This window comes from Helicoverpa armigera, chromosome 10 (assembly GCF_030705265.1).
Source record: "Helicoverpa armigera isolate CAAS_96S chromosome 10, ASM3070526v1, whole genome shotgun sequence".
Lineage (NCBI taxonomy): Eukaryota > Metazoa > Arthropoda > Insecta > Lepidoptera > Noctuidae > Helicoverpa > Helicoverpa armigera.
In genome coordinates, this window is record NC_087129.1 from 4,040,028 (window position 1) to 4,064,880 (window position 24,853).

Consider the following 24,853-nt stretch of genomic DNA (forward strand, 5'->3'; position numbering starts at 1 on the left):
AGTACGCAGGAAAGGGAAGTGACGAACGCAGTTCCTTTCAAGGTGTCGGATCATACAAATCTTGTTAGTGAAAATGCTTTATTAGGCATTCCTTTGTTTTGCTATTATACTTTAAAATTAAGTACTTAGTAGAGCTATTTCTAAAGGAACTCGAACAGTGGGGTACATCTAGTAATTATTTAGCTATGGTACGTTGATTTGCTTTAATTTCAAGGCATTGGTGGTTTTAAGGTCACAGACATCTTGGTTTTTTATTTTTTTCTCAGAAATAAACAATTGATTACCCAGCTATTTGTACTGCTAATAGAAGTGAGTTTCAATTTTAAAATGTGAGATCTTACAGTAAATACTTCTTAAATATTTTAAAAAGGAACTGTTAAATTCGTTTTCGTTTCGATCAGAGCAAAAACTGATTTGCCGATATAGCTTACAGCTATTTAACGCTTACTCAAATAAAAACATATTTTGCCACAAAAACTGAAAATTAAGTAGGTATCAATACAATTTTTTTGCTTTATTAGTAGACTAATAGTCACGGTTACCTTGACAGAACGAATTAATTCTTATCTGTTACCAAAACTGGGTCACGTACCCGTTTCATTATAATATAGCTCTCAAGGAAGCAAGCAGAAGCGTATATGCACTAAACTATGTAATAATTTACTTGTATAATTATATTATTTCAGTCTGTGTCAAGGCTAACTCTTTTACTATTTAAATTATAAATTATACACTTAATTAAGTTCTTGTCAAGCTTAGTGTTAGTTAACTGTCTACTTTGTCACTAACCGAGTCTTTAACAATCAGTAAACTGAACAAAACAAGCTATGTAATAGTTGAGAAATGTCTAATAAAGTACAATATGTAATCTTATAAAGCAAAACGGTGTTTAAGTAAACAAGCTACTTATGTGAATACGTATGAAATGTTCATGATGTAACATAGAAATATTTAAATTATGTTGTGTACAAGAAAAGAGCCTTGTAAGCGTGTGTTAGCCATTTACGCACAAAATAGTAGCCCATAGCTTGTTGTCTTATCTTCGAATTTCTAACGTTTCGTCAACGGTTTCTTAAGCGCACGCGCCGCACGTATAAATTCACGCTTCCGTGACTACCCCCAATTACGCCTAAAACTAAATAATTGCAAAAGATTAAAAAAACACTCGAAAGTCAATGCCAACCGATAGAAATTTGGAACTACACTCTAGTAATTCTAGACAATCAATATTTCGAAAATAATTAGAGTACTACGTCTATTGTGTATGGGCGGTTATCACGTGCGAGTTATTGACACCTAAACATAACAATTACCCATGGTAGAAAACTAGGTTAATGGTGGTCAAACCTAAATGCCTTTCGAAAACCCATTCGTTTTGCAATTCGAATTCGTTCACGTGTATTTTAGGTAGGAACAATTTCAAAATTTCCATGCAAAATCATAACTGATTGAAATAACAAAGCCACATTGATTCTTTAGAGAAACACAAAAGAGGCTCATCCAAAATGGGCCAACATTCTATAAATACGTACTAATCATCTATCAATTGGCGAATTTATGAAGGCTTCGTAGTCGTTCATAACGACCATTCAATTTCCTTTTCAGCATGAATGTACTCAGGAAAGTGGAGCATTTCCCTCCACCACCCGGCGCCCAATCAAGCCTTCAATATATACGTGCCTATATGTAATCACAATTGACGTGAATATTAAGAGGACTTCATTGTTAATCGGACTTCCGATTTCTTTATGAGAAATCCGAATGATTTCATCCGTGGAGGTATAATGACGTACGGGATTATTATTTCATGGGGAAGGAATATGGAGTGAGATTGATTGATCTGCCTCTTGTGATGCGATGCTCGTGCTGTAATGAATTAATGGAAGATTGGAGATTGGAAGATTGGAAGATTGTTTGGCTTGTTAGAAATATTTTTTTACTTTTATTTTACTACAAATTGAAACCAAAATTCTCTTAAGAGAAGTCGAAGATGGCGTATTTTCTAGCAGCGCTCCCGCAATTACAAATGTCAACTGATTTCTAACACAATTTCTAACGCTAAGTCTCAATAAATATCGAATGAAAATCCAAACCGCAACGTACGTAATTCTCTTTCACAAAGAGAGACGATAATTACTTTAAATGTCTCGTAAAGGTAAAAAGGGAACACGAGTATTTCCTGCACAATCTATTTGTCTAACTTTGTAAGGGGTGAGTGGAGTTTAGAGGCTGCTTAACGGAACACAGCTCGTTAAGTCCCAGTTTAATGCGGGGGAGTCCACACTGGCCGGGAAATACGACACGTTGTGGAGACAAGGAATAAAAATCATATTATGAATAAAGAATATAGAAGTACTTCGAGGATCTGCTGAGAATGAATTTCAGTATGTAACGTAACAGCGCTTATGTGAATGCCTACATCTGTCAACGTAAATAATTGCTCTAAAGCAACTTTGATACTCTATCTTACGCAATACGTGACAGTTAGCAAGTGTTTATTACTCGTAAGACATTCAGCAAACAAGCGTTACGCACCGCTGTCACTTACAATATTCTCTTAATTGAAGTTATGCGGAACAGAGTGGCGACTTTGAAACCGTCCCACATCCGATAATTCTTATTATTAAATACCTCGGATAATCGTTTATTTTACCGACAAGTGGAACCACTTTCACTTTGAATGTTCGTTTTGATGTCGTTTATATTTAAATGATGTACAAAGAATGTGTGGTCAATCAATCATCGTAATGATGCCAGAATTACATTAAGTACGCATTGTCCAGTGTGAATGTATCTTGTGAGACATACAAGTATCCTTAGGTCGGCGCGAGATGGCGCTGGAAGCGGATCCTGAGATTGCCCGCCCGGAGGTGGAGATCTCTTTATTAATGCACGCCCGTCCCCGACGCCGGCGACCTAACCAACTTTAAGAAAACTATCTCTAGTCTTTAGACGCGTCTCGCATCCTCTCATTTCATCCACGTTAAACAAGTAACAGTTTATTGCTAGACGAGAAATTCTCAGCGAGAAATACCTTTTTCAACCAAACTAGACAATTTTCAAGTTGTCCGCTCGAAGAAAATTACACGGTACGCGATGAAAGCGTCCGTCCGGCGGTGTTAACTCAAATACTGTCATTAACGAAATACAGTTTCCTTTATGAATACATTAGTACAGCTTTCGTGCATTGTGTACTGGACTTGAGCGTTTGTGATAACGTGAATTTGAATAACAAACTTGTTATGTTCATCGTTGGCTAAAATTGTGCAGGTAGGTATGTAAATGCGGCTGTTATGTGTACGTGTTGACTGATGTCTTATAATAAAACCGGCATGGACACCTCCGGCGCGAAGAACAATAGGTTCCTTCCTGGAGCGGCGAGAAAGTGACGCGTTGTGTTCCCCTCGCTATATAAATAACATAATCTTCTCGGAGCATCGCCATTTGAAATGCGCATACGCTACTAACGTCACATTAGTGTGAGAGTTACTTTATTGCAACCGACAACACTTATTGATGTTCTTTTTGTGTGATAATGAGGAAGATCGAATTGTTTAAAAATCCGACTATAAACAACGCTGCAAATTGGATTGATATCCATCTTTGATTCACGATAGAACTGTTCAGAAAAGTTTTAACAACAAAAAAAAATATAATCAAGTTCGTAGATTCAAAAACAAAATAAAATCTGAGAAAACAGCGATGATTGTTTACGTCTCTTTTCTGTTTTCTCTCTCGTAATTGCAAACACAATTTCAAGTGTTAATTGCATTTCCAAGAGAAAATAAACAGTGAATAAGCAAAGACAACTCATTTACACGTGGTTGCCGACGGCGCTAAACGAAAATTAGTGCTACGCATAGCATGGTCTGGGTTCATTCTTGCTTAATTTATAAAGTACTTATCGCAATAAAACCGCCACATCGAATTCGGACGTGACCTGTTGCGTACATAGAAAAGGGAAAATTAAAAAGTGACAAAAACGTTTCCAGCGCCTTGCTCAACAGATCTGCGTAGTCAAAGACAAGCGAACACTTTACGAAACTAGTCGTGATCGCTTAACCACAACTTTCCGCGTCGAGTAATTTTATTATTTATACGCGCCCACTTACTGGCTGATATTTCAAATGCTTATTACATGCTGGGTTAGTGCATACGTGACGATGTTAAGCCCGATATGGCACCGCACTATGTTCTAGCCGTTTACGCCACAGCCATAACTCAGAAACTTTCTACTTATAAAAGCTTTAATCCAGCTTTGTGGTGACAACAAAATAATTCACTGTAGCTTAATGAATGTTCATTACAGCAAAAATTAATAACACTGTATAGGATGGCACAAATAAAAGCACCAAGATAGTACCTATTTAAGGTAACGAGGCCATAAAATTTAACTGTTATAGTTAATTCCTGACCATAAAATTCTTGGGCGGGCGGTTTATCAAGTAAAATTGACTTTATAATTTTCCCTATTATCAGTTTTTACTTGCTCAAAGAGGTTACGGCAAAATTCTGCCGGCAAACTTGAGACCTGTCGCTTACTATAAACTTGCCTTTTACCAACGTAGCAGCGAGTTTCGATGGTAGATGGTTGTATGGACATAGCGCTTTACACTTCGCGTCCGTAACGCAGTGACCGCCAGCGAGCTTTAAGAGAAATGTTAATGTATACTTGCCTTAGGGATGTTTCGGTTTTAGGGACAGTTTCGTGGTATGTGCATCTGGTATTGAACGAGGCCGTGGGCTCTCGGTCAGCTCGCCGCAAACTGGTTTCGTTCATTATCAAAAGTCAATAACTTTCCGATGCATTCCGAGTCATGGCCAAGTGTCCATTCGATAACGTAATAAGCAAATGCCGAGTTATCAATCATTGTTGTGTACGGAAAGCATGATGTTGTCAAATCTCAGATGAATACGATAAATTGGGAAGGTTTTAACTTTCTTTCGTGTTTGTATGTGAGAGACTTTCACCAAAAGCATGTTTTGTTGATCCTTGACACAATAACGCTAAATTTCTCTTTAAAACCGAAATTGTAAAGGGAAAAGTAAATTTTATTATAAAAGACGGGCTAATCTTTGAGCTAACTGCGCGACTAATTAGTCAAATGTGTTCCCTTTTGGACCGTAATTCATATGTGCAATTAGAAAGATAAAGGCCATTCCGAGAGCTTACCGCATACGTAAATCTAAGTATCCGAGTGCAATAACTTGTAACAGAACGTACGTTGTGGCTCGCTCGGAATGCTTTACATTATAAAACCGAAACTAAAACGAATAGTTTAACTTTCGTTTGCTGATATAATGTGGTTGTGTTTACACTATTTTGGAATACATTAAAGTTAAAACGAACTTAATTACAACGTAAATTATGGTAGGTTATTATTTAATAAAAAAAAAAACTACACTTAAGGTTCATATAATTTGTATGCTCCACATACAAATTATATGAACCTTAATTGTAGTTTTTTTTTCGCAATTTAACTTTAGTATTTTATATTTATTTTTTAATGGTCGTTTAGGACGTTAACTATCTCTATTATTCAAGGTTTAAGCGCAATTGCAACTTAGTACGAGCGGTACTAAAGTTACAAAGTTTTCACAACGAATGATTTATTTGACACTTTTATGGCGTGTGAGGATAATAAAACTACTGTTATCGCATATTTAATTACGGTTGCCAAAGGTGTTGACCTTTTGATTACACTTTAAGTAATTAATAGTGTAGGTTAAATAATAGTACTAGACTCTAGAACAGTAATACACTTTAATTATACGGTCGGCGACAAAACTACTCAAGCGTAAATTATTCCAGATTTTTTATTTCTCATTCATACTACGAACTCATAATTTGGAATGACAATTCAAGTAACCAAACATTACCGTCATATTTTGAAAACAATTTAGGGTTCCGTAGACATACCTGACTCATTTTTTTTGTTGTAGCGTTTGTCACTTGATGTTGTCATTTTTGCTAATATTCCATCGCTTAGCGTGAAATATTTATTATTTACTCAAATGTAATTAAAATAAAAGTAAGATATCATAGAAAACATCTTAATCAAAATACAATTAACATGATTTAAATTCGTATCATAAGTAAAAAGTACGAAGAACGGAAAATAATGAGCGTGATTTCAATTTAATTACAGAAAGTAACAAGCGGTGGGCAGAATACATTGATTCAATGTATTTATGAGTACGGCGCTTACTGCTTTCTCTTTTGAAATAATGCAATTATTTTTATTACTTAACGTGGGTTTTTATTTGAAAATTACAGGCCATTTTACGACAAGTATTTACTTCGATTTTACTTACACAATTTGTTTGCACGTTATTTTTATAATCGATCAAACTTTAGTTATCGATAGTTGATTCGATCAAACTTTTTGTTCCTTGTGATGATTATTAAATATACTTAATTGTATCATTATAGACATAAAACCGCGTAATACAAAACAATTTTCATACGAAACTTTCAACCACTTTTATCCAACACAAAACATCTCTAAACTTTCCCAATACTTAATTATCTTACATAAAACCACTCTATCCAAAACCGCACGATCAAATCAACATAAATCTTACCCAGCACATACGGAACCCGCGGTAATCTGATGCAATCAAAGTTTACTAAGTCGAATTGTAAAGTAACACCAGGCGGAGGACAAAACAGTTTCCTGATTAATCCAGTAAACAAACGTATTTACACACAGTGCACTTGGAAGCGGATCACTAAGGGTTTCTGCACAGTGGGCAGAAATTCGGATGTAATATATTTAATTTTATTTTTTAGAATATAACTTATTTCACTTTTAAATATACCTTTAAAAATACACGCGCAGAAAATAGGTGTCTATAATAATTTTATTATTTTTAAAACAAAATGTGAAAAGCAGCATAAAATGTCAAATAAAAATATTATACGAATATTTTATTACAGAGGTAGAAATATTTCATTCATTCATTCACAATCGAAATTAAATTGGTATGGGTTCTATTTTCGTGAATGAAAATTCTAAATTCGAATTTAAAATAGTCTATTGTTTATGATCATAACTCAATTAATCCATATTAAATGAATAATTGAATACTGCTTCGTTTATAAAATCGTAATATTGTGTACATACTACAAGTTTAGTTTTGTGATACTGAAATTCGCCGTTTTTATGAAACGGTTTTATTTAGCTCGACCCGTACGGTATTTATTTATTTATATAGTTACTTATCCTTGCGTGTCTTCATCGATATAACACGGTTGTAAGGACATTGCAACAAATAATTTCCAATCTGATAGCACTATTCGTGGCCCTAGTATTTTCCGTTCCCCTTTCACAGCTATTCTTACGAAGCTTGCTTACTGGCGCGAAGCTAATTGCGGCTAATCACACGAACTAAAATAGCAACAAATACTAAGTACCTACTAAAAGCCAGACAGGATCGATAACTTTATAATTGTTGCGGTAAGAAGCTAACTTCGTTTGGGAATTAGGTGGAATAAATAATAGAATACGGTTTGAGAAAACAAAATTAGCATCGTGAATTTTCTTACTGAAATCATAGGAGAATAGGCAACTCTATTGACATCGAAAAGTATGTCTTAATAATCCTTGTAAGGTTTTTTAATTCATAATCTGGGTATCTTTAACCCATTTGGTAGAAAATTGATTTATTTACAACCAGCTTCTGAATACCTACTCTTATATTGAGCACTGACAAAGGCCTCCCTCAAGTTTCGCCTTTTAACTCTATCTTCAGCAACCTGCATCCACCGCTTCAACTTATTCCACTGCATTCTAGAAGCAGTGGATATTTTTCTTATCCCATGATAAACTGCGTACAAAATTCCTCAGAAACTGGCCAAAACTTACACATTTGTTCCTTAAATAATGCCTTCGTAAACTCGGCTTTACCCCGATGAGTTTGAGCGCCGTGAGATGCGTTGCTTGCAGTCAAAGCTAGGTATCACCGCTGGTACACAGCGAGCGCACTACAAATACTTTAATTCGCTCCTCTACATCCGAACTATAAAATCTTTCCTAGATGTGTTTCTGGCTTTTGAATCTTTTGCACTTTTTTCTCTTAAGGAAAATAAATTTTGTTTAGCAAAATATGGTTATATATTTGATGTCTTTTGTTATGTGCTACTTAATGGCAGTGTATGTGAAAATTGAACGTGTAGCAAAATTATTAAGGCCACGTTATATGCCAGAAAAGACTAGATTTAAAGAAACTGGCAGTTTGTCTGCATTATTATTTTTTGTTAGACCGAGGTCTCCTAGTAAAAGTAAAATTTTAATAACAGGAAATTCTTATACAAACCTTCAAATAGTCATGCTGTAAAATAGAAAAATATGAAGAAGTGTGCGTAGTTTGTTAAGCTTAACATAAATAGTTATATGTATTACTGTAGTTTTCTTCCTATGTACTAATCTTAGCAATAAAGATATTTATTACAAGAAATGCGTAGAATAGCATATAAGGAAACAGATGAAATAGAAAGTGAGAATCATGTAACATCTCACTATTACAACTGATGTTTTATTATCGGGTTTATAAATTAATAAAAAACGTATTAACTGGTAACGTTTTATTTTAATAAAATTTTATGTCATATAAATAAAATATTTCAGTGTAAAAGATTTCAGTGTATGTATACTTCCTATTAGTACAATATGACTGTTAACCTTAATAAAAATATTGAAATAAGAAAAGGCTGAAAACCCATGTAAAACCAAAAGAAATTGCAATCCATATATAAAATCCATCCAATGTGAACAAAAAAAACTGTAGGTATAAGAATATTAAAGCTGTAGAGTCTAATGTTTAAATATTTAGACGACATTTATTATACTTTTTTAACGATCAATTTCTTCCTTCGTACATTTTATCAAACTGTGTGTCACTTCCATATTTCCTTCTTCCTTGTTCTGTACGTTACCAAAGCGAAGACTAAATCGTGTAATGCGTTTGTTAAACAAAGCTGCACGTTAGTTGCAGTGTTAATTAATGTCCCCGTCTCGGTTCGCGAACCCTATTATAAATGAAATGTATTATGTAGCCAGCTAAGTAATTCTGAAGAGTTAGTGTGACAACCAGACATATAAAGGAGTATAGTATAGTCCAGTTAACTCGGATGAGGGGGTCGTATAGGTAGTCACTATACGTTGAACACTTACTTGGTACTCAGCTGCTGCTCACGAAACTGGTAGTCCACCGAACATAAGGAAAAGGCTCGGCCATTATGCAGGCAGATGATTAAGTAATAAGTTAAAACATATGAAAATAGTTTTTTTCAGCTTTTAATTCTTCGAAAGTCGAAAGAGTGGTCCATTGTAAAATACATCTAATGTAGCTATCTAATGTATCTTAAAGAAACTAAAGTAGAAAACTATAATGGAAAACCGGGAAAACCCTAAAGTTTCCTTGATACAACGAAAGGGTCATGTTATACTTTAATTGTTTTACTTGAACTACTTGCCTATTTATCTAGCTACCTACATTTCTACGTTACCTGCATAAAACTAACTGTTACTTTTCCAGAATTTGGTTTTCATTTACGTTTACTTTTCAAGGTTCTTTTGTACGTTTTGTATTAGACCAAAAAATAGGTTTAACAAGCTAGAGTTTCCATGTCTTTTGTACCGTGAAATAATACATACCTACATTGCATACGTTTATTTGTCTACGCTGAAATTACGTACCCCAATATGTCATTTTCGGTGCACGGTGCACTTAGAATGTGGTACTGGCTTTTATTTCAGCTCAGACAAGCAATACCTACTATCCTTTTTTTTTAATACGTAATTAAGAGGCGTGGGTATCACATTCCTAATTACGATAGAGGTGTGAAGGCAGAATTAACATTACCAAACGTACACCGATAACCTGTGAACCCTGAGTAAGACACGTGCGTGTCGCCTCGTGTCAAACTCGTGAGCTAAACGACGCTTGAAACGCCAAAACATTTACGTTCAAGTATGCATAATAATAATAGGGTAGTGTCCAGGGTCGAAATAATGAAATAATATTTAGTCCGCTTTTTAGATAATCAAAAAATATTGGATACGTATTTTTTCTTTTTTTAATTAAACATAAAATGACAAAGATAATACACTTCAAAAATTAGGAGTGGGAGCCTTTTACGTCACAGTGTCCAGAAAATTGTAGCAACTTGTGACGTCACACTCAACTTTAACACGCTATATCTTAACAAGTTCTGATCCAATTTAAAAAAGAAAAAATACGTATCGCTTAATTTTGGACAATCTACAAGACGGACTAATTATTATTTTTTAGGAAACTAGCCTATTATGAAGGTACTTTAGTAAGTAGGTGCAAATAAATTTTGCTTAAGACGTTTAGCAGTTGGGCTGCGGGATTGTTCGAAGGAGTTACCGCGGCCCTGGTACATAAAGGGCGTAAGTAGGAACATGACGGGTTTTAGTTAGTAAGAGTCTGTCATTTGACAATATCCAAAAAAAGGTGTGATGCGGTATCGCCTGGTAAAAGCGTAACTTAATTGATAACATCTTAAAGAAATCTCAAATATTGGAAAGTAATCTATTGCCATAGAAAAAGTATAAAACTAGAAACTAGTTAATAAAGAAAAAAATATTCAGAGACAATCAAAAATGAACGAGCAGTAAAAGTGAAGATTGTAAAGACTTTTGCTTTCACATGCCTATTGACTTTTTAAGGCGATTGAAAAAGATAAATATAGCAGATCCATTTTTTGTACAAAACCAAATATACCTAAATATTTTATTTAAGAGAGAACATCTTTGTCTGCTGACTGTACCACCACATTTTAACAAAGATTTTTTCTACCAATACAAAAATAGCTTTTCTTTCAAAACCAGGAAATGCTGTAATTAAATTAGCTAAAACTTCGGAAACAGTAAAAACAGCAAATCACTGATATTTTTTATCGACTGGAGTTTTTATTTCTGTTTTTGTCCTACATCTTCGTGAGAAAATGTTGTGACTGTAACTACGTGCATTACTTGTTTCACTATCTAGAAGCTTGTGGAATACATTGTCAACTTTATTGTCGTAACTTTAAAGTTCAATGTTGCATAAGACTTATGGTGCACAAGTTGTGGATGACTTTGCTGTATAGGTTTACAATAGATAGCTTGTTAGGTACAAGGTTTCCATTCGTTATTCGATCATGCAGAGTAGGTACACAGTCAGCGACATGTAAGCGACTTGACTTTTGCTACAGATGTTTATTAAGCTGCTTTTCTATTGTATAAGACTTGCAACAAAGTTTGACGTCACAACAAACGAAGTTCTCGTATGCAATATGCAACTTTCATGGAGTTTTACGTTTCCACTGCAGAAAGCTGCATGGAACTTCAATCATGCATGCAGACTGCATAAGAAGGACTAAAATGCTTTTGCTTACTAAAAGATTTACCTACTACTATTTTAGCCAATTAAAATCTAGGTATTTTTTGTCTTCACCTTGTCCTTGTTAAGGAAAACGGACTTGAAAAATAAATAGCACCTCTCGCTGCTAAAAATCGAATAGATAAGTATATACTATACTATTTACCTAGCTAAAAGTGAATCCTTTACAAACAGACACTCAAGCATTCATCGTAATCATTAATTTGGACAGCAAAGGTTACGCACCTCGTTAATGTAATGAGTCATTAAGCATTGACATTGTCAAAACACCATTAGTACACATTCAAACCCTACGACGCCTATTAAAATACAACTCATGGGATAAGTTATATTAAAAACAATCATTAATCTTTCATAACAACCGCATTAGTTGAGAATAAACCTTATTATCAACCTTCTAAAACAACCAGCAATTAATATCTAAGCCCAATTATTATCCGTAAACCAACAATGAGGAAATATACACACGTAAACGTATCATTTGTAAATGTCAAAACTCACAAAGGACCTGTCAAATTATTAACGAAACTTTCAATAGAAATACACATACGTATGTGTTTTAGACAAAACGGGCTATTTGTCTCTGTAACAAATAGTTCAAGGTGTTTGTATTTCCGTGGGCTGCGACAATTTATTATGTCATGTCTTGGGGTGTGCCCTTCGTAACACTTTCAGTTGTCTGTCACTGCGCTCTTGGCTTTGAAGTGCTCGAACATGGACGTAAGTTATGACTCCAAATGCATACGATCACGACTGCTCCTTGTTGCTGTTTGTTTGGTCCAAGTGATAGTAAAAAGAGGTGATTAATTACTTAAATGAAAAGCAAAAATAAAAATGCAAAGCTAACGCATAATGTCGTCTTTCTCGTGCTATTTTTTAGTATAGTAATATTAGTCATATTTCTCCACATTTTACCTTTACAGTTACTAAAACATTCCACCGTGAAGGTCATAAGGAAAAATAATAATTAAAATAGCAGTTACAATCGCTGCCTCTCACACTTGTACCACGCGCGGTCACCGCCGCAGATCACGATTAGGGTCAAGCTTCAAGGTCTACCGTTACATAATTCTTCAAACATTTCGCGTCTATAATCGATACTATATCGATACCTACTCGACTACATTGTTAACCGACACTTTTTGATCGATTGATCGACATCACAATAGAGAATCGAAAAAATAAACAACTCGTTTTCACTGAACCAGCGAATCGAATAAGTCATTCAACTGTTTGTTTACTTTTTGCGTTCATAATACTGCGTGGGTATAAAAAAAAAACAAAAAATGCTAGTATAACAAATAAATGTAACCATTTCGAGGCACATAAGATTAAAAAAACTCTTAATATACATTCAAAATTAGGTAATAAATTATACGTAATTCAGCCAACACCACAAAGTATCTATTGTTCGCAAATCGCACACAAATATTTAGAAATATTATTTCAAAATTAACCAAAATTTTACAATTCCTCTTTTGTTATAGAAAAACCATTCACTATTCTTGCCATTTAAGTGTCAACCTTCAAATACTTATTCCATAAATAGTTTGAAAACTGTTAGGCGGTAACTTGCATAAATTTTTCACAATAGCATCGTGACTAAGGCACTCGACTCACTTCCAAAAATATTAGTAAGTAGTATAGACTGACAATGCAACACGTTTGGTTTAGGAAGTAATGAATTTAACCACCGACCTTACACCACTGTAGTTTATCTACAAAATTCTGTATATTTTTAGTGGTTATAATGTAAATCGGAGCCCTAATTAATTTACATTTTAGGTAGTTGCTTAAATTTCCCCGAAAAACATCTGTTTGGAGTGTGGAGGAAAAAATAGTTACAATTCACAAATCCAGCTGTGCCTACTTAAATTAAAATAACTACAAACATTGAACACGAAACAAAACAAGTAATTAGTCAACAACATAGATTGGATCCCATAAATTAATACAGTCGTGACTCGCACGTTATTTTGAAGTAACACACGATACCATGTCAGTTTCGACCTATTGCAGTTAGCAATAGGTTTGTTTACTAATTAAAGATGGACGATTATACGAGCTTAATTAAAAAATATAGTTATTTTTAATCTTTTTAGTATCAAAAAGACAGTAAGTACGTTGGTACGTCGAATTTATGAAAAAGAGAAATACATTAACGATATTGGAATATGAAATAGTTGGCGTGTGTAACAAAACTAACTAATATAGAATAATACGAAATCAAATACGCGTCAATAGATCTCTATAGTCCAATCTACATTCAGAATATTTGAAGCGCTGATACATTCCGATATCCAATTGATTTATATTGTTCGATAACAATCGCAAATTTACACTGCATGTTTATCAAAATAACTATCTTTTGGCGGGACTATCAAACGCACCACTCAGCAAATATCATAAATATCACATTGTATCACCTTGATATTTTGCTTCATCTATGTGTTCGCTTTTAATAACCTTTTACTTCATAATAAACAAAAGAATATCAGAGTACCAATATTTCAAAACAATAACTTGATATCTTAGTTAACATTGAAATAGGCGTAAACTTCAAAACTGTTGCCTAACTTTAATGAAACCAAGCCTTAATTTAGTTTAAGAAAATTTTGCTTCATTCGTTGTATAACTTGTTATTACAAAAATAAGGCTATTTAATAATAATGATGGCAGTGGGTTCTATAAAGCTTTGCGAAAGAAAAATGATATGATTGACTTGGAATCAATTAAAAATAATGAGTAGTTCGCTTTCATATGATGCTTCAAAGCTATGTCGTAATTATACCATTAGATCACCTACTAACACCGTAATTAAACAAGTATAAACAAACCACAATACAATCACGTCCGATTGACAAGTACCGCGATCAATTATAACTGTTATTAGACAGTTTGAGTTCATTGTCAACGAATGACCCTCCGACACTTAGTGCCAAAGTATTCAGGCCAGTTATTAAACATAATCACGATAGCAACTGATAGGCTATGAACGCGAAGTACGTTTAGCAAATGACCTGTCACAGGGACAATTGATTCATGAATTTAATTTAGATACGAACGGTCCGGTAGCCAGTTCTTGTCATTAATTTCGATACGTGTTTGATAAATACCGCTTTGTTTGAACTTGTACTGTTGTTATTACAAAGGGCACACGACCATTTAGTCATGGTAACCAAATGATATCTGATAACGTAAAAATCAAGGGTTCATTGTGAAATACAATTATATTTTATTGACGGTCGTAAATTGTGTAAATTGAGCGAGCTTTGAATGCGTGTGTTGCTGGGCCTCGATTTTCTCCCCGCCTCTAGAGAGCTATTTAAGGTAGGATTTGAAATGGTTATCATAAAAGCACCATTTGATTTTAAAATATAGTAGGTACCTTTAATATATCCTGTTATGAAGAAATGGTAATGTCGTATCTACGATTCTGAGCATGTCGTAATTCGGCAAATAAAAAAACCTTTTCGCAATTGCCTTAAACATGCAATGCTTATATTGTCACAGATAGAACAATAGTACATCTACCCACATGGCTTGCCACACTGTATGCGAATAGGGGCGTACCTGCATACGCTGCATTCGCTCTCGCATGGCCCACGTCGCTGAGGTCAATGTTAAACAATTAAATATAAACGTACATCATAATTGATGTAACGAATTGCATAACAATAAAATGCATTGTTTACTCACAGTTATTTATTTTTCATGTACGCATGTTTCAAGGCAGGCGTGGGCAAAGCCTATAAAACAATATTTTGTAAAGGTCACATCGTCGTATACGCATAGTCTTTTAAGGTATGGAACATCTTCCAGTTATCTTTTGATTGCTGTTTTCAATATTAATGCCCATACTGGCACCCAATAAATGACGTTTTTGTTCTAATAAACCTCTTACAGCAACTCTTTCAAAATAAAGACTCAAGTTGTAAGTGCTAAAATTAAACACGTTTCAAGAGAGCTTTAACAGACACAAAGCTCACACAAACTGATACAACACTAAACTTATTAGTGTTCCATATAAGATTGCTTCATTTGAACTTTAACCCACTTCTAGTAGCTCTCTCTAAATATATTAAATGTTCGATTGCGCTAAATACCACCTATTGTGCTAAGGAGCAACTACAGTGCTCTAGACATTTACTCTAATTACATCTTTTGTAAGCAGCTGATAGTTTTAAACCTTTCAATAACAGTCTTTTTAGAAATCAATTTATTATTTTTAGTCAGTGTTTTGCAAGCAATTGATTGTCTTGCAAAGTTGATTGATCTAAATTGGCTTTACAATAAGTACATTACTTGTTACTCTGTCATCAAAATGTTTTATTTATTTACCAGGGTACACTGTTGATGAGACAAGAAGAAAAATAGAACAATCAAGTACAAAGTCTTCGAATAGTTGGAAATCAATTCACAAATGTTCGTCTTCGTAACATTCATTCACGAAATAATAGATGCTATCACAATCTTTCAAAACAAAAGTAAGCAATGCCCATTGAAGTCAAAACAGCCTTCGGTAACCACACCGTGATTAAAAATTAGCGTCCACCTCGATAATATCGAACATTAGTATCAAAATCGTGTTTATAGTTGTCATAGCAACGCGTATCAGCCGCGAAATCTCAGCCGTATATTAATCTGTTATCTTAATGACTTACTGTACAACAATTAAATGCTTCAACAATACAATAAAGTAGCTATCTTATTGCTCTGTTTGGTTCATTAAACTTTTGGCGCCGATTCGATAACTTAGCGTTAGTTTATTCATTGAGATTGGTTCGTATTCACTGATTGAAATAGACTTTTGGTTGGGCTTAATAAATTATTAAGTATATTGCTTAGAATGCACAGCAAATCACATAAGGTGCTAACATTGTTTAACAAAATAGCAAAACATTGTAACTACCTAATAGTCTGCTATCTAATATTGAATTCTAAATGTCAAGTCAGTACAAAACGACTTTCATTTTTAATAACATCCGCTATGATTCACAATGCTAGAATAATAACTTAAATAGCTTTTAAAATGGTCTTAATACCTTTTAAACGCCTTCATTTATCACTCAGCAGTAACATGGAATAAATCTCTAGACGGACAATCCAAAGCAATGAGCAAATAAGTATGACTAAAAATATCTTTAGTTACTTCTAATCCGATCTATTTAAATTTATTCGCGACTGTACCTGTTGATCCGGCATTCCAGTCATGACATTTGACATAAACCTTGAAGTCGCAGTGCCATGAAGGTTTGTCCATCTGTCGTGACCTGACATTGTTTAAAAGCTCGACACTGCCCGCCATTGTTAAACACAACATTAATTACAACTCATAATACATTACTCTAATAAAGTTACAAAATAACACCGCAATAATAACTGGGCTGTGGGACTGTGAATAAAACACATTACAAATCTTTTGATTAAACCTCCAAGGGTACATTATAATAAGAATGAACAATCGAATTCAATTTCGAGTAAGTCACTTTCCAATGAATCGATTTCCGACGATGTAATGCCAGTTTCAAATAAAGACGTTGAGAAATTTGAATATCGAGTTATGAAAAATAGTGTAATAATGTTTATTGTTCACTTCTTTAATGAAAATGTTAGCTGTAAATATGAAAAAAATGACGTGCCGGCTACGTCATCTTTACTTAGGACCATGAGACAAATTGGGCTCATTGTCCAACAGAGTTATAGCATATGCCGTTGTGAAGGTTTTTGTTTGTACTAAAATTGTTACTATGGGCACTACCTTCAATTCCATGGCAAAAAAAAGATATGCACCTAAATAGGTTTTGTAGAAAAAGACGATTGTTAGGAGTCGTAGTGCGCTTAATTCGCAGGATTTATATTATTAACCGACTTCTTAAAAAGGAGGAGGTTCTCAATTCGTCAAGATCTTTTTTTTTTCTTTTTTTTGTATGTTCACCGATTACTCGGAGACTCCTAGACCGATTTGGCTATTAAGAGGAAGGATATAGTCAAGACATGTTCGTGCACGTTCATATTACGTATACATTCTGGTTAACAGAAACGAAATGTGTCGAGATGCCATCGCTCAGTATTACTGCTCGTGTCTAATAGGTAGACGCACAGTAGGAAGTTGTGCTCATATCATTTCAATAATATGATATCTAGGGTTAGGCAGGCACACACAATTTAATCCACCGGCAGGATATTTAGATGACATTATTATTGATATTGATTGAAATGTTAAAAAAAATATTTTTAACTGATAGCAGCTGTTTTTTTTTCATATATACATTAAACCTGGAATTAAAACTAGTTAAAGGCGTTCAATAACAAAACCTACAATGCCATAACAGCACAACTTTTTGCAGAATATTAGTTTATTTATGGTCGGAGAAAAATATTTATAGCAAAATAACCCCATGGATTCTTCTCAAAAATGAGTTTAAATCTTTATATTTAGTGCTTTACAAGTATATTCAAAGTGGTCTCATCTCTGTTGGTGGGTGAGCCCAGGCTTCATACATTTTTGCCCATGGTCCTTTATTCGTCAAAGCATTTCCCATTTTCAAAGTTTTCTCGTCTCTTTTAGCTTTGTCTTTGGCAAGGCAAGTCTGCTCCAGTCTTTTATGACGGTCCTTTTATTAACAACTTAGGTTCACGACTGGGTGTTATACACGAGAACTAATAAGAACGGGGCGAAAATTCTTAATTGTATGTACCTCATATTGCAGTGGGTTTCATTTATTAGCTGGAGGCAAAAGCTAAAATGAAAACAGCACCCGTTATTTGTAAAGTATTTTTCGTATTTAACACAATATCCTAAGCTTCTAAAACAACATATTTCAAACTCTAGGTATAAATATCAAACTTTTCCCTTTGATTATAATTAATGACTCGGATGATTGCATACATGCAATTCTACGAAATCCCAGATAACATCACATTAGATCATTCTTGCGAAACATTGGTAAACAACACGGTTAGCAGTTTTTTACACAAATTGTATGAATCAAACCAAAAAACACTAAATTATTTGACATAGACTCATGATTAATAACGGTTTATTAAAAATCGATTACGCAATAAGGATAATAATCATTAAAAAGGCATGGGGAATCGTGTAGTTTTTTTGAAGGGTTAACAAAAACTACCAACCAAACCCACTTTGATGTAAGCGCCCGCATTAGCTTATTTAATGCTTAATTAACTAGATACCTTACAAAAACTACATCCTAGGTTAAAAACACATATCTATCAAAAAGTTGCAACGTTCAAAGATTTTCGAACGACGATATCACACCGTGCCTAAACACAATATTTGCATCCCTAGTCCTTTGATCCTCGGCGTCCAGTTTTCCAAATTCGCGCAATAAATGCGTAGTCATGGTTAATGCATGTCCCGTTATTTTCGGCGCAGTCCCGGACATCAATCTGTCTCAGTTTGTTTGATTGGCACGCCTGATCCCGCGTCCCCGGGCATTTGGCCCCGGCACGCTTAACTGTGTGCCTGCTGATTTAATTATCTCTACGTACCAATTCATTTTTCAAGCTTCGGTTGTACCCGTGATGTACGAGGGTTAATGGTGGTTTGCTGGATTTTAAACTGAAATCTCGGATCGCTAAAAGGATTTATCGCTGTTTTTGTGGACCTTGGACATAATTAACTTTATTCGTAGTACTAAATATAACTAATCAGATAATATATTTGTGTTTTACGTATTTAACACATGTGTTTATCAAATGCAATAAGACAATTCGCAATTTTGCTAACAAAACAAACAAAGGCTAAACGTAGGTGACATTCCCTTCAAATGTCACGCAACTAATTTATTCATAGTTCATTAGTAATATTAACGCTATTCCGCGCACCGAACACAGACAACAAACTTATGAGATATTAACATGTGTTACTAGGATTATAAATTAACAATACAATTACAATTTACGTAGACTGTAATTCAGCTAGTGAAACTAACGTAGCGCGTACTAACTGTGTTATTCATAATCTGCGTGACGTAATCAATCTCGCGGTTGGTTCACATCAAATATAAACAATGTTTGGAAATGCTAGTTCAAAGACAATGTAATTACAATTCCGAGTAATCAGACAAATTAATTTCAGTTGGATTTTGATGCTAGATACCGTTTTTACGGCAAATTAATTATCTTGGATTGTGGTTTGAGTAAAAAGTTGGTATATCAGTATTTAATCTTTTTGCTGTTTGTTTTTGAATAGTTTTACTGCACAAACTTGTCTGCAATCAATTATTTTGAGCTGCTTTATCTTTTGTTATTTTAATATAAGGTACATCGAATAGAGGAATCAAACACGCATGATTTTTTTAAAGACGTTGATATTGGCTATCACGACTATTTAGTGATGTATCTATCCTTTATATTCATACACAACACCGCTTATACCGCGTAAAGTTATAAATAACTTCAAAACGCCACATCATAAATGTAGCACAGTAACTTATGACCCTTTGACCACAAAGAATGCAGTAAACGCTTACATAACTGACAACACAAACTGCCACTCTTATGCCCTTCCCCTATAACAATCTCTAGACTTAGGTGTCGTTATTAGAGCACCCACACACGCAGACTAAACAATCGGCCGACAATTGGCAAACAAATTTTTTTAGAGAAAATCTTGACACCAATTAAACTTTTCAGTCGGTCTGATACTGACTAAATATCTGATCGTTGTTATATGCGTACTGTACTGTCATATATTTCCATACCGATTTATGAGCATGAACAAACTGTCGGCCGACTAAAAGTTTGTAGTATGCGGCTACTCTTAGGTGTCGTTATTATACCTACACTTATACACAAAGTCACGATGTTCGTATGCCTGGAGGCCGATCAGATAGCACTTTACACTATTCTTGTAGCCAAAGGTCCTTTATTAATCCCCAGTATTCTAATTTTAAGTTACTATTACAAAATTCGTATTATACTTAAGGACAGCTAATTCGAATCAGTCTAAAGACAAAGATATAATATGTATAATCTTTAAAAATTTGCCTTTACTAATGAGTACAATAAGAGAAAAACCATTAAAATGAATGAGATTATTATTATTATATAAAGATATATAAAATACGCATATGACTGGCCTAATATTAGTTGCTCTCAATTGTAATTGGAAGCTTGATCGAGTTCATATTGGATATGAAATTGGAGTCCCTTTTTAGTACATATTCAATATTAGGCATGCGTTTTGAAGACAAAACTATGTTGAATTAGTTTCAACCACAGCTCTTGACTTGAGACCTATTGAACTAATACCCTTATACTTTAACCAAAGACTTTGAACGAATTGATTTATTGAACCCAAAAGAGACAGAGTCTGATTTTCAATCATTCGAATATGAATGAAATGATCGATTGAAGGATTAACCTGTATTCATTTCATGTTTACATGCAATAGCTTTTTGTCCACAGCCTCTGTCAAAAATATGGATTTTGTCTATTTTGCACACTTTAATGAATTAACTTATATAAAAAGAAAAGGTGAAGGTTGTGACGTGTATAAGAAAGTTCAGGAGTTGGCACTAGGTAGGTGTAAATGGAAGGAGCTGCACCGACAAGAGCTGGGCTCTTAAATTAATGATGATGAAAATCATTTGTCTCTTAAGATCAGATATGTAAGCAAAAAACTAACAAATGCATCCAACAAAATAAAATCTTGTATTGCAATTTAATTCCATTTTCATGTGAAACATAGGACAAATCTGCTTGCTTGCATGCACGCATTTTGCACTTGTCAACTGAAAGAAATGGCTCGACATTCTTAGGCAACGTGCCAGTTTTCTCGCAACATTTATATGTAATTTTCTACGATATTTTATTTGCACTATTGCAGTGTAGCGTGTATTATTTACAAACCATTTTAGGACTTTCGTAAAATGTTTATTTTTATAATTTAGAGAAAAAAATACATAAGTATTTCAAAATTTTGCACGTTGGGACTTGTCGCAGTAACAGACAGCCCAGTTGTCCTGTCTATTTTTGCATGCCTTCTGAACTATATGCACAAAATAACACTTTAAATACCTACCTAAAGTTATATAGTTAACTCACGTTTCTAAGTAAAACAAAACGTCGTCCCATTTTCGAGTGTGGCGCTCCGTTTTCGTGACATCTTTTGTAAGAACACGCCATCAACAAGCCTTGCAGTAAGTCTGTGCTATGCAAGCTCTGCTTCTCCCAAATTGAAAACTAAGCCACACTTGCTTACAACTGCGTCATCAAAGAAAAACAGTCCAGAGCTTCAAAAAAAAATGCAAGTCTTTTCACATCCGTAAATGTTAAGCGTCGGTTGCATAATTTTGACATTATACGCATTTATTTATGGTTAGTTGTTTAAAATTGATAACTGGCAGCTATTAACAATAGTGACGGGTATTAGTAATAACTTATTCCTATTAACAAGCTTCTAATATGACGAAAACCCCAAGTGAATAAACATGTATTATTCAGAAGAGGTTGTATATCTAACTAGTCTCACATTGTAATTCTGGCCGCCAAGAAAATACATGAGCAATCAATTTTCGAAAACACCAACATAACCTTGAAAATGTTTACATCGAGACCTACATTCTAATAACCTTTTAACACAAAGAAATGTAGTTCAGTGTTCGCTAGAAACATTTGTTGCGATCGGCAGTCGTCACAGTTTTGCATAATAATAGCACAATGGTTTGAGTGGTACGAAACGTTGTTACAAAACGAAAGAAACACCTCCTTGGTAGCGCCACCCTAACCGCGTCGCTAGTGATGTTACACCTCTCTAGATTCGTAAATCGGAAATCGATTAATCATACTCCTAAATACCGCGCCGTTTTCTGACATATCGAATGTCCTATGTCGAGTTATGCGGTAACAACCAGTTCCAACTTTCAATAGCAAACAGGTATAAGAAGTGTAGTTCTAGGCTAGGTTTCTGGTTTTCAAACCTGCCGTAATGTCTGGAATTAAGGCGGCAACTGTTGGGTTTCCTCGGCACATAGTCTACAATGCCTAACAATTTTTTTATAACTTCCGAACAATTTTGCTATAGAGTTGAAATGAAATTAATTGTTGATTTTGCCTGAAACTTAAAACTCATTGCAAAAAAATACTTAGGTACCATCTAATAGCTTGCCCATCACTAGCACACCTTGCTCATGAATTATTCGATATTGTGACACTCGCAGCCCGCCCCTATTCTATCGTCACGTGATTCATCTGATTGAATCGAATGAATCCAAGTATCAAATTTTTTGAAACGTAAAATATTTAGGGTTGACAACCTTTTAATGGTGCGAAATAAACAAATTAATTTTAATAAAATACATTTATTTATTCAAGCTCGTAATTGTTTTTAGTTATAAGTACTTAATCTCAAAAACACAGCTTCAATATAATAAAACATTTAATCCACAAAAGTATCAAAATGTCTCAAGTACGTCTTCTCTGAAAACGAAGACCCAATTTAAGTGGGTACGAATAGCATCCGTCTTTAAAATCCAATCAAGCCAACCACGGGTATGAAAATTAATTTCCGTACGCTCTAAAAATAAAAATCTGAGTGTACCCAAACGGTGCCTGAAGTCAGAATATTAATTGAGCAAAAAAACTCCCTTGATCCACTCCGACCTGACAAATAAATATTCTTGTATATTTTACCCAACGATTAACATAATATTTTTTTTTATTTTTTCAGTTTCTACGAAGAAGTTCCTGACTGAAGTATACTTCATAAAGGTAAGTGTTTAAATTAATTTCTAAATAACGATATTACTTATATATCCTTAGCAATGTTCGCGAATTTATAAAATATCTAAATAATATAGGGTGGAGTGAATATCTTCAGGGATCAGATTTCTGATTTCAATTTACTGAAGCCAGCGGCGGGAATTATTTTGCAGGTATGATTACAAAAATGTTATCGAAAATACGTATCTACAGTTTTCATACAACAACTTCTAATTCTTTTTTTATATTCACGAGTTCACTGAACTCACGACTGAAGTTTCGATAAGCTTATAGATTTAGAACTTTTAGCTTCGATGAATATCAAAATGTTAAGAAGTTATCTAGACCAAACCGTTTTGTACGCCTATTCACAAGCCTTTATTAAGATAAATTGATTGTAGACAATTTTATTTCTTATCTCGAAACGTAATTTCAATCGTTATAAATAACATTTAAGTACCTAATGTAATACCTACATAGAATCAGCTAGATATTTTGAACGTGCACAAATCCTTACATGTTTATAGCAAAATTCATAATTTATTAATTAAAGTTTAACCAAGACACGGCATTAATTCAAATCAGCAACGCTTTTGATCTCAGTAATTAATTTAATTCATGTAACATTCAATCTATGGTACAAATTCTACAAGAGAATTCCACCGAGTCGTGCCAATTAATAATTAACAATACTCTTATTTACTTCTGAAATTTAATTATGTCATTAAATTGTAAGAAGGCATTTTAATTTGAAACAGTTTAGCATTTCATATAAACTGTTATTGAAAATTGTATATCCTTATTTCCATATTGAATTACGTAAGGAAATATGTTCCCGGAAATATTCCATCAAGTTTAATAAAACCAATCCGGGATCAAGCAATCACTATATGCATAAATTTAAAATCCCAAACACAGAAGGGGCGTCACAGATTAACATAAACATAGAGACATGATGTCCCTTCCATTAAAAACGTTTGGCCGCAATGAAACCGTCAACTAATACCCGAACATATCGATACGAATAAGGTCCCAATGATAATCCCGTCAGTGTAATTAAGCGGGAGGAGTTAAAAGGTTGCTTGTCAATATAGGGGCGAAGGGGGCTAAACGGATTAGGGTAAACTGTATAAAGAGCCTTTTGTATCCAAAATTAAATGTCAACCGATGTCATTATTCAGCCTCCGGTTGACACGCATACGATCGGTGCCGTCTGCCGCCGATGCTGGGAACCCAGAGCGTTTATACCCAACGACTTCATTATTATTTTAAGCTTCCGATTTATGATATATGGATCAGATAAATAGTACATCTTCGAAATGACGTGAGGTGGTAGCTACGTAGCACTATGAATGACATTAAAAGCTCACTGGGCCTCTTATTAAAATAACAATGTGTCTTTGATAAATAACGTAAGGTCGTTGAGCAACAAAAGCACGTTCGGCGCGAAGAAATAACCCGTAATTATTTGTGATTGATATAGTGCAACAGTTATAGACATATTGTCAGTCCATCGACGTTGAGTACCATTACCAGTGGCATTGGCACTCTGCCGAATTCCCTTGAATAATCTCAAACAATTACATAAGATCGTGAAGCCGTCGTCCCTTCTAAAAACCATTATTAGCTAACCCATTAATTATACTCGCAACGGCTGTCGAAGATGCCGCCAAACCAAACTTTGTGTTGTGGAAATATTAAAATATTACCA

General features: G+C 34.3%; 1 protein-coding gene across 4 annotated transcripts in view; it reads left to right on the top strand.

The window, feature by feature from the left end:
• Nucleotides 1-24,853, top strand: part of LOC110371808 (uncharacterized) — a 115,178-nt gene that overhangs the window by 47,662 nt on the left and 42,663 nt on the right. For all 4 annotated transcript variants that reach the window (XM_021328204.3, XM_021328205.3, XM_021328207.3 and 1 more), the window contains one exon: nucleotides 23,111-23,151. The gene's annotated coding sequence lies outside the window, so the exon portion shown is untranslated. The remainder of the gene's footprint in view (nucleotides 1-23,110; nucleotides 23,152-24,853) is intronic.